This window comes from Geospiza fortis, unplaced genomic scaffold, assembly GCF_000277835.1.
Source record: "Geospiza fortis unplaced genomic scaffold, GeoFor_1.0 scaffold488, whole genome shotgun sequence".
NCBI lineage: Eukaryota > Metazoa > Chordata > Aves > Passeriformes > Thraupidae > Geospiza > Geospiza fortis.
This window is the reverse complement of record NW_005054365.1, coordinates 527,018-538,141: the sequence shown is the minus strand read 5'-3', so window position 1 is coordinate 538,141 and position 11,124 is coordinate 527,018.

The following is an 11,124-nucleotide window of genomic DNA, read 5'->3' as shown; positions in this document are numbered from 1 at the left end:
GTTCTTTCATCAGTTCTGTTGCCCTTCTCCTTCTCTTTGTTCCAGCCAAAGCGACAAAGGGCAAAATAAAAGAAATTCAGAGCAGCGTGATGTTCATAATAGGGTGCCAAAAAAGGTGCCATTCAATCCAGACCTTTGTAAGTACAGGATAACTTCAGTTTGGGTAAAATAAACATTCAGGGAAATTATCATTCTCAAAAGTAAGATGCCTTTTCAAAAAAGCTCTATCTAAATAAGGAAATTCCTTGAGGAACCACTCTCATCTTTTTGCATGCTAGGGATATGTGCATGAACACAGAGGCACAGGCAGACACACCCCTCACATAGTAATGCTGTCAAAGAGCATAGTGGGATAACATCAGTCAAAAGTCTCTTGCGATCATGAATGATTTTAAGGGAGCAGTGTGATGCCAGTGATTGTTCTAGAGCTGATTAAATCATCAGACTTTTGTTATCTTTTACTATTCATCAATTTGAGCATGAGTAGGTAGATGGGAGAAGCCCATGTGGTTTGAGGAACTGCACAATTCAGAATTCATTTCATTTTTCCCAGTTTACCATTATTCTTATTTCACATGACCCAAATACAAAGTCCAGGGAAAAAAAAAAAATAACATCTGCACCTTTATAACTGCAATCTATGTGACAGACTAATTCTGACAAAGATTTGGGGAAGCAATAAGGAACAGGCAAATTATCATGTGTTCTTCTTCTACATGTTTCTGTGACTTAAGTGCAAATAAATAACAGGGTAGTAGGTGAAATAAAGATGCAATTTCAGTCATGAGCTCGATAGGATTCTGTTCATGAAGCATTAGAAAGATTTCTCATAGAAATTTATAATTATTATATATGTTACCCACATAAATTACATTAGAGAAAAAGAAAATATGTATAGCTGCAGAGTTATACATGAATGACAAAACATGGCAAGTCATAATATTGTGAATATTGCTAGAGGAACAGAAAAGAAAATGAAAGCCCACCTTAAAAAAATGTGGTAAGAAAATATCTATTTGCCATTATTATATTTGGTACAACAGGATATGTGCATTGATAAACAAATTGTGATTAATTGGACAGCCTTTGACAGTATCCATCTTAATTGTCTGCCTTTAATTTGAGGTTTCCAAAATTCAAAACTCTAAAAAAATCAAATCTCCTTAAGTTCCAGTGGGCTGTCAATTAAATTTGACTGATTATGCTCACCATTATCCTATAAAAATAATCCACAATTAATTGCTGCACTGTGCAAATTGCAGCAGGACAAGAATAGTTTGCAGGCTTAGGGAAATGTATGGTAATGTGCACCCATGCTCTCCAGACACCTGAATCTCAATTTTAATATTCCCAATGTCCTTCCAATGTCAGACTTAGTGATTTTTATGGGACTCATTATAGAGCATTTCTGCTGCAATTGGAAGATTCTTTAGCATGGTTCATGGCCCATACCTGCCAGATGAATTGCTATTGCATATACATGAGGAGAGAAAGAAATTCAGGCTGGCTAAGTCAGTATTCCAGATTTGCTTTGGGAATGTTTTCTCCAGGATTCTGAGGGCTCAGGGCAAGAACTTGCTCTGAAGGCCTTCTTCAACTCTATGCAAACCTAACCATTAAACTTCTTTTTTTAGAATAAAGTTGTGTAACACCTGTTGGAATAGGATTTACAGGAAGATTTAAATGAGATGATCCTGTCATATTTTTTAAGATAAATGAATGCTGACATGGAACACAAATAATAAAAAATAATAATAGTAAAAAAAAGCTGGTGAACACTCAGCACTCAAGCAGCAGTGGCATTCTGAAGTAAGTGCTAGAGAAAGTTCCACTGGAGATTTTAAGAAATGGGTCAGAGAAACCACATTTTTCACTAAAAATTTGAGAGAGCAAAGATATTTTAAAAATCAAGGCCAAATTTGTGGTGATAATATTTTCTAGATGCTTCTTCATTACTGTGAGTCAAAATTAATATGATTTTAAAAAGTCATCAAACATACTTTGACTCATTATTGTTTAATAACACAACCATTGCCAGGGACATGTTCTACATGACCACATAAATGTTACTAATAGCCAAATTAAAAGAAATGTTTAAAAGTAATTTAAAATTGCTAAGCTATGTCACTTGTTATGTAGCAATAACCATAATCATAGCTGTAACGAAATAATCTTTCTTACCTACCTGTAATCATATTTAGAGTCTCTCAAATCCACCTTTACAGTCAATGAATCCTTATCATGGTCTTTTGCTTTCCTTTTCAGTTTTTGCTAACTTGCAGCAATTTTCCAAGTCAGTATTTCACAAAGGAATATCACTTAATACATGGAAGAATTTAACTATATTTAATGAGATGCATGATAAATCTAGAAACCATTTACTTCAGGCAAACTTGGAACTAAGTTGCATGCTGAAAAACAGAACATCTATTCCTTTCTGTAAAAAAAAAGTAAGACATAGCTATCTTCTTAATCTCAAAAGAGGAACTGATTTACTAAAGAATGTGAGAATATTCTCTTCAGGGCAGAGGATAATCTGTTTTCAGGATAATCAAATGGAATGTTGTGGCATTAGAGAAGTTGCCTTTTTCATTTCTCTGTTAAAAGAAAGATTAAAAAAAAAAGGAAAGAGAACTATGCTTCTCATTTAAAATTTATGTAATGGTGCAGATTTTCCTTTCAAAGACAATGTATCTCATAATCTTTCTGGAGCAGGAGGGATTTAAATGATGTGAAGAATATTGACAACTGCCAGGCACTGGTTATGTCAAAACCATTGTCTGATGCTCATCTGGTATAGCTAAGATGCTGAGAGAGATTTTTGGGCATCACTGTTCCAAAAACAAGCATTGAGATGAGCACAAGAGTTACTGTCCTGTTATTGAGGTGTAAGTGCTTGCTTTGTGTTTGTATGTGAAGGTTTTGGTAGTGGGGGTGTTACAGGGGTGGCTTCTGTGAGAAGCTGCTGGAAGTTTCCCCTTGTCCAGCAGAGCCAGTGCCAGCTGGATCCAGGATGGGCCCTCCCTGGCCAAGGCTGAGCCCCTCAGTGATGGTGGTAATGCCTCTGGGATAACAGGTACGAGAAGGAAAAATTAAAAAGTTATTGCACAGATTTAATTGCAGACAGAGAAGAGTGGAGTGAGACCATGTGAGAGGAGCATCCCTGCAGGCTTGCAGGGCAGTGCAGCAGGAGGGGCAGGAGCTGCTCCAGGCTCTGGAGCTCAGATTCCCCTGCAGCCCCTGGAGCAGCCCAGGCTGAGGCAGCTGCGCCCCTGCAGCCCAGGGAGGGCACGGGGGAGCAGAGATCCAACTCAGCCCATGGAACAGACCCATGCCAGAGCAAGGGGATGCCCAAAAGAGGGCTCTGAAAAGTGAAAAGTGGGAGGAGGGTCCTGACAGGAACCTGCAGACCCACACATAGAGGAGCCCAGGCTGGAGCAGGTTTGCTGGCGGGACTTGTGACCCCATGGAGGACACTGCAGCAGGCTGTTCCTGAAGAACCGACCCTGTGGAAAAGAGTCCCACATTGCAGCATCTTGTGGGCAACTGCTGCCCATGGGATGGACTCACACTGGAGTATTTAATGGAGAATTCCCCCACACTGGAGCAGGGGAATGAAGGATGGACTCTGCCTCTTTCCCCTGAGCAGCAGCAGGAACATGTCATGCACTGACCATAACTCCTATTCCTTGTCTCAGTGTGCTGCTGTGGGAGGAGGGAGAGCCTGGGAAGGAGGGAGGGGTGGTGGGAAGATTTTTGTTAAGATTTAAGATTTATTTTTCTGCTCATTATTCTGCTCTGATTTTGTTAGTAATGCATTGAGTTCGCATCCCCAAGTTGAGTCAGTTTTGCTCATCATAGTAATCAACTTTTGATATCTTCCAGACCTATCTCAGCTCATTAAACTTTTCTGGTACTTTCTTTCCTACGTGCAGTTGAGAAGGGGAGTGACAGGCCAGACAAGGCCAACCCACTTAAATGCTTTAGGCAACCCACTAGAACCTGAAGCAATACAATTAGAAGCTGTTGTTCAAGGATAAAGAAGTATCTTAGTCTGTTTTTGAGGAACTTTCAGGAAAAAAAATGAATGTTGCAATGCAGAAAGAGAAGGGTCTTTCCAGGTATGGTGGTAGAGAGGGACAGTTAGTTCTAATACTATTAGAAGATGCACATTCTAAAGTCACTTAAGTGTGAATAAAAAGTGTTTCTTCTCATTCACACTTGAGGACCTGAAAGATCTTACCACAGGGAAAAAAAACCTCTTTAGATTCATATGAAATACACCCAAAATTCTAATTAAATCCATATGGAAGTAAAGGATACCACAGAAAACAGTCAAAGCAAGAATTAGACTTGCTTTGATTTTCAAAAGTAAATTGTTTATCCTTCTTGCCCCAAAGATTGGAGGATAAATATAGAAAATAGAAACACAGTGCAGAGCCAATATTTGTAAAATAAAGATATTACAGCGGCTGTCCTACGATGGTGCTCAGCCAATAAAGGATTCCTGAAATCAGCTTAAGGTCCTGGAAGAGCTGTGTCTTTCATCTGGTGTGTATCAGGGGCTTGGCTGGTTGCCACTATTCAAGAATTCTTTACTGTTCATAGCTAATAGGAGGAACATAATTCATTTGATCTCTTTGTTGGCCTCTGTCTAACATGGTATTTGTGTGCTCCTTTCTATTAAAGATCCATTATTGTCTCAGCCTTTGGCTTTTGTTGTACTGTCAAGCTCCATCCACAGCAAACAGCAACAGCAAAAGTAAGGAGAATAAATTCTGCAGCCTACCCCTCGTCATGTGCTCATGCTTTGCAGGTACATCAGCATCCAGAGACTGCAAAAAGTAACAAAAACTGTCTTATACAGAATTGTGTTGCTTTGCAAACTTGAGTCTAACGCAGGTGTTCTGATCCTCAGGGCTTTTTGTGGCAGAGCTCTGAACCTGATCCTATGGAAGGAAAAAGTGTCTTGGATATGACAGCTGAGTAGATGTGCCTACCATTTGAGTTTGGTTGTTTGTTTGTCATAGGAAAATAATAATATTTTAATAAAAAATTTGCTTTCACTACTTTTTTTTTCTTACAGACAGCAAATTAAAGCTAAATAATATAATTCTCACCTCCTGGAGCCTTGGAACCTCATAGCCACTAGGAAAATAGTGAAACTTTTCATCAGTGGAACAGGGGTTTGGAAATAATGTTTCCAATAAATGTTTCAGGGCAGCATTTTAAGTCCTAAAGAGCTCTATTTGAGTTATATTGTCCATATATATGATATAATGTATGAGTTTATATGTATGTATATACATTTAATTCCAGATTTAATAATCATTAGAACCAAAATATCTTAGGAGAGATTTGTGGACATAAAAGAGTGAAATTTGGAAGGTGGGTGCATTTTTTAGCATTTTAATTGCAGTTGGCATGAAGATTAGTACATAGTATACATTTATCATGTACAGAGAAATATGGCTCTTATCCCCAAACTCTGGGCTTTAAAGAATTTTGGAAATTAATTTCTTCTTAGGACAATGAAAACTACACCTGATATGAAAACTAATACTAAAGCATGGAGTGCAAGATTAATCTAATACAAAATATTTTCTTGTGGGGTTCTTTGAGAGATTTGACTCCAGTAAGACATATAAGGCATTTCAATACAAAGAACCAGAATTCTGATTTTGCATCTTTCTTTTTTTTTTTTTTTTAATGTTAAAGCTGAGCTTGTTATGGTCAAATAATTAGTGATACAATGAGGCCTACAGTGATAGATTTTTTCAGTCATGGTTAATTAACAACATTATAAAATTACTGACTGCTTTGCTTTTCATGCTATACAGAGGTTAGATTAGCACTTTTCCTAACACGTAAGCTTATTGATCTTACAGTATTTTGTAAGAATAGCATCTTTAAACTGATTAACACACTAACTAGAGACAGACTGCAGTGTCTGGTGTCTTTGGTAGAAGCAGATCTTGAATCGATTGCAGTGGGAGTGACAAGTGGGATATTTGTAATCTTTTACCGCACAGCTCTGTAGGAACTTTCCAAATAAATGCACTTGCATACTTGTCTAGCTCATAATCCACTTGGCAGTGTTTAAATGAGTTTATTTCAGATTTGTAAAACGTAGTGATGTCTTTCATACAGATTTCCCAGCGTTTCCAGTTTTTATTTTTACATATGAGACTGGTTACTTTAAATAGATTGAATGCCATCAAAATAAGTAGTTTGATCAGAAATCAAGCGCAGATATGCACTGAATGGCAACAGAAACTTTTAGTCAAGAGATGATTGCACTGCAGGTCTGACAACGGCAGCATATATATTCATTTTTTCTTGTTTCTTGTAAAGCATTGTTCAGCCCATTCTGTTGATGAGTCCAAGCCTCTGTTACTCCAAAGGTTGCTCAATGCTCCTCTTTTAAACATGGAAAACAACATGTCCAGTGGGAGATTTAGCTAGCTAAATCCCAGAAATTTCTTGAAAAAAGCATTTCACTAATGATTTTAAAGGAACTGGCTTTGTGTTTCTTGCCATTGTTTATCAGAATTACACACTTAGTTCTAATTATTTTTAATCACAATAAATTTACAAACTAATGAACTCCCTTCTGTTCAACTTACAGAATACCAATAAACAACTAAATTTCTAGAAAAAAAATCATAATGGAAAATAATCCATGACATTAAAAAAACTTTAAGTCACAGAAATTGAAATTTATTCTGTTTGGTGTTTCCCTGGTGAAGCTAGAGCTAATCTTACATTTACGCAGTATAGACAGTGAAGTGGAAAGCTTATGAATGACTGATCACAGATGAAATTCAAGAGCCTATCTACTCCCTTTTCTCTCTTTTCTCTCTTTCCTTTTTTTTTTTTTTTTTTTTGTTTGTTTGTTTGTTTTGTTTAACTTATACACCATTTTACATGGTTCAGAGTGAAAACCCGCATCCTTAAAGTGAAGTTCAGGAAGTGATTTTCAAGTAGAAGGACTTAGGGGATGCAGGCATAATCATCATTCATAAACTTTTTTGAGGTAACAACAGAAATGCAAGAATTTTTTTATGTTATTTTTTTTTAGCAGTCCAAATTGAAATTGAAAGAATCACCTTTTTTTTTTTTTTTTTTTTACCTGGAGACCAGTATTACAAGGATGCTTGAAAAGGAACAGCTTGGCAGAACATTAAAAGTCAGAAATTCTGGCAATCCCAGTAGATTGGGATATGTCCCTGAGGGTATTCAAATAAAATCAGGAAAATAAAAGAAAAAAATGTGTCTGTTATTGTTATTGTTGACTGCCTGTGTTTATTGTGACTATATCAGGCTTGACATGCGCTGGTAGTAGGTGTAAATCCATATTGTGTGAAGTCTTGGAACACAAATATGGACAGATTTGGGACTGACACTTCAAGACAAGCAGTGGATAGTCTTTGGGAACACAAGTAGCATTAAAGGTCAAAAAAAGGCCTGTGGAGGAGAATTCATAGAGTAAAACATTTCTGGTGAAAAATAGGAAACCTGAGAGAAAAAGAAGAAACAGAAATGCTGAGAAGAGCGACATTCTCCAAACTTACAAAGTTTGTTTGATTTACTAGCCAGATATTTAAATATGTGCTTAGTACGTTCACTATGCCTTTTCATAGTACCAGCAGTAAATAGGATGAGAAGTGATTATCTTATTGTGTAATAAAGACATTTGGGTTTCAGAGATGTTTCTAATGGGATAGTGAGGCAATTTATTTCAGAAACTGAGTAATTTCTCACTCTGGAAGAATTTAATGTAAGGCTAAGTAAATATTATTCAATTTATTTGCATGGATTTGTGGCATGGGGCAGGGATGAAAAAGATGACCTCTTCAAAGCTCTTCTAATGCTATTTATATGGTATTTCTTATTATAGTCATGCTTATCATTTTCCTTCCTAGCAAAAGTAGTAGAAGGTGTATCAATTTAAAACAGGCCTACATTCATTCTCACAGGAAACATGTTCATATGGAGCAAGGCTTTAAGATCTCTAAGGTTCTCATGTTCTGAATATCAGTCTTACATTTTAAAGTGCAGAAGCCTTATCTGTGGGTGTAATTAAAATTCAACAGAAATCCATAAATGGCCCAGAATCATTAGTATTTCTAGACAGTTAGGATCATAAATCATTTGTGAAACTTTATTGGAAACCCAGAGAAAAAAGCTTTTCCCTTTGAAATAGTCTAAGACATGACCTTCAATGTTTCTGTTCTGTATGGAGTTAGGGTAATCACTTGTAGGAATTTTAAAGTTAATATTGTATGAGTGCTCTCAAGACTGTGAAAAACTGCCCCTATTTCTCAAACCTTTTTATAGCAGGCACAGTGTTAGTTGTGTTGTTTCACCTGGGATAACCAAAGGGAACTGTTTTCTGTGACAAACTTTTCTTTGACAAGACCAAAACCAAAATGCTTCTTTATTCTCTGGACTCTGAAGCAGTTTCACATTTTCTGCTAACAGTCAGTCTTGCATCTTTCCTCCTACCATTTGCTTTTTCTTCATGACACCCTGATAAGGCTGAGATTAAAATATATTTCAGCAGGGGCAGGGCTGAATTGTGCCTGACACAAGGGACAGCAACAAGAATGTGAGAACAAAAGCCATCTATTTTAGCAGCTGAGGACACATCTTCAAGGTGTGAGGTTGTCAAGTGTCCACTCAACTACACCACGTGTGACACAATGAATCATCCCACAGATAAGTAATTTGCAGAATAGAAAAGGGATGGGGATTATTGGAGGAAGTCAGGGTGCCTTGGCAGGTGAGTGATTGAACCACTGGGTATTTCTAGCAGGAATCTGAATTCCAAAACCACAGAGATGCTTCTGTAGTCTGTTGGAGGTCCCTTAGCAACACGATTCAGAGGTGTTCAGAATATTTGAGACTGAATATATTAAACATGCTAATGTAAAATTTAAGTTTAGAATTTTTCTTTTAGGTCTCCCAGCAATCACTTTATTATGCTAGCTTTTCTCAGAATTGATCAAGTTAAGCTGGTGTGCCAAATGTATTTTTTTTCAGGAGCAGGTTGAATCAGTTCTCCAGTTCTGTGCAATGATTTCTGCATTAGCACTCTTTCTTGTCATAGCAGCACTTCAGCAATTCAGCAGGTTGGCCTTATATGCCTTTTTATGAAGGATGATTTTTTTACATTTTCTCCCTCTGCTGTATCTAATGTGTAAACATGAGGGACAAAAGATTGGTCAGTGTTTCCATAATGGCATGGACCTCCATGGATGGGCTCATGTATATTCACTATTATTAGATGGTTCATATGCCTTTAACCCATCAATTAATGGAGCACAAATCAGTCAAGATTTGCATTTTGCTTGCTATTCAAGTTTCCAAACTCATGAGCTCCCTGCCTAACGACAGGAATATTTATCCAGGTTAATTGATAAAATCTCCTCAACATAAAGTGCCCTAGGAAACAATTTCAGAACACTTACATGTTGTATTAACATCTCATTATTTTATTCAACAGCCCCAGAGCAAGGGGGGATGTAGGATGAATGATGTGTGTTTCCTAATGGCATTTTCTCTAGAAAAAAGCTCATCTCTTTTAACATATGTGTATATTCTTTTCTTAAGATCCAAGCGTCCTTAAGAGCTTCTCAGCCTTAACTAACAAAACATGAATTCAAACAAAGCAGTTGCTAGAGTTTGAATACTGAATGGTTTGATTCCTTGCTGTACACTACAGTGAGTTTTAACAGAAAATTAAAAAAAAAAAAAAAAAAAAAAAAAAGAAGGGGAAAAATCAGCAGAATTGCCATGAAGTCATAAGCAATGTGAAAACAGGAATAGAACTAAATTTATTGAATAAATGATTCATTACAAGATAGTACTCCAAGCTTTTTTCCCACCTTTGCACTTACTCTTTTTTTTTTTTTTTTTGCCTAAGGACAGCTTTCTATGAATTTACATCATGATAAATGTGTCTTTAAAGCAGAGGTAAAATAGACAGTTGGAATTTGCTGTGGAATGTCACACACTGTAAAAACTCCAGTACCTCAGGTTAAATAGTTGTACAGATTTAGTACAAAAAAGATTTAGTACAGTTTATTCCTGTTATCTGTAAAATATTTATGTTGCTGATTTTCCCCTCTATATCAATAAATGTTTCAGGCCAGGTAATTTCAAATCATCTCAGTATTAATTTTTATTGGCAGCAGACTGAAAGTAAACCCTTTTACTTTACTGCTCTGGTGGGAGAAGGAGGACTAATTGATGTTATTATAAATGGAAATAAAGCTAAATACTTCTCCTCCTCAACTGAATTGAATGAAATTAGGGCAGAGGCAGCTGTTTGTCAATAGCAAGTTATGATGAAAACCAATTAGAACAAGTCCTGTGTTATAAATAGGAATGCAGTATCACCTTTTTAATCTATGGTCAAAATCTCTGGAATGTAGGAGGACATGTCTGTCCAATGTTTTTTATATAATGTAGTAGCAATTTATAAATTGCTAAAGTTAAGTAAACATGTCTGTAAAGCAGATATTTTAAACATTTCATTCTCATCAACAAATACGTAATTCTACTCTTTCAGACAAAAAAAGTGCTGTCAATTTTTTCTTTTTTTTTTTTTAAGATGAGGAAGCAGCTTTCTACTTGGTTGTCTTACTCATATTCCTTCTCTAACATAATTCCATTTTGTAGCCTCTTCCATTTTACAAAGCCCTTCCCCATGTTCCATCTCTAAACAAAAGAAAAAAAGGACTTGATACTTTTCTATGACAAGCATCTGGAACAGCTGGAAAAAAAAATCTGACTAATTTTTGTCTATTATGTATACATTATGTTCACTAATATTTTTATACATAAATATATTTTTCTTAGGTTGTCTTTTATGTCATCCCCACAGCCACTTTCCTGATATTTTAATGTCAGCCAAATGTTCCTGCCAGGTATGGGAACAAAAGCTCCTCAGGAGAAGGTTGCTGTGTTGATGTGAGATTGCCAGAAAAACCCAGTTGTTCTAAGCAGTGGTTTTGATATCATTACTAGTTTTATCCACTGTATCAATAATGAGCACATAATAATGGTTTTAATGAAAATTAAATTCAAATCGCAACGGGGATTGACTGACCTACCTGT